Source organism: Hypanus sabinus, unplaced genomic scaffold (assembly GCF_030144855.1).
Source record: "Hypanus sabinus isolate sHypSab1 unplaced genomic scaffold, sHypSab1.hap1 scaffold_43, whole genome shotgun sequence".
Classification (NCBI taxonomy): domain Eukaryota; kingdom Metazoa; phylum Chordata; class Chondrichthyes; order Myliobatiformes; family Dasyatidae; genus Hypanus; species Hypanus sabinus.
Genome location: NW_026781307.1, coordinates 772518 through 773126, shown reverse-complemented (window position 1 = coordinate 773126; position 609 = coordinate 772518).

Genomic DNA, 609 nt, shown 5'->3' with positions numbered 1-609 from the left:
GCTTTCCTTTAATTTCCAACAAAAAAAAAAACAGCTTGCAGAGGAAAGCACATAACAGCATCAAAGTTTAAAAAAATACGAACCAGGGCATTAAATAAGGATTTATACGTCCGAACGAACCTTTATTCGATGGACAGTTTGCACTTGATCAGAAGACTCGCATTCAGTGAATGGATGTAGAAGAGTCGAGACCAAATATTTTAGTTGCTTTAGGTCCTTTGGAAAAGCGTCTTGCTGGATATGGAACAGACGAGAGGAATTGAGCTGGAAGTCAGGAGCAGACTGGCGGTGACCTGGCTCCTACTGCTGACCCGAGGGTACTCTGGTTTAGCGTCGAAGTAATCTGGTCTTCGGAAATGAGCCTGGTCAGGTATCAGATCTGCCGGTTGGAGAACGTTTTGTTGGTCGTGGTCCGGAGAAGGGTTAGGGGGCAGAAAATACGGTCAAACATTCATTCGGGGTAGGGGGAAATACGATACTGTTCGGCAGAAACCTGGAAACATGAATTGGGAGGAGATGTTCTCAGCAAAAAGAGAGTCAGAAATCCGGCATATATTCAGGGAACATTTGCTTCCCTACCTGCACTGGTCTGTTACATTAAGGCATCAT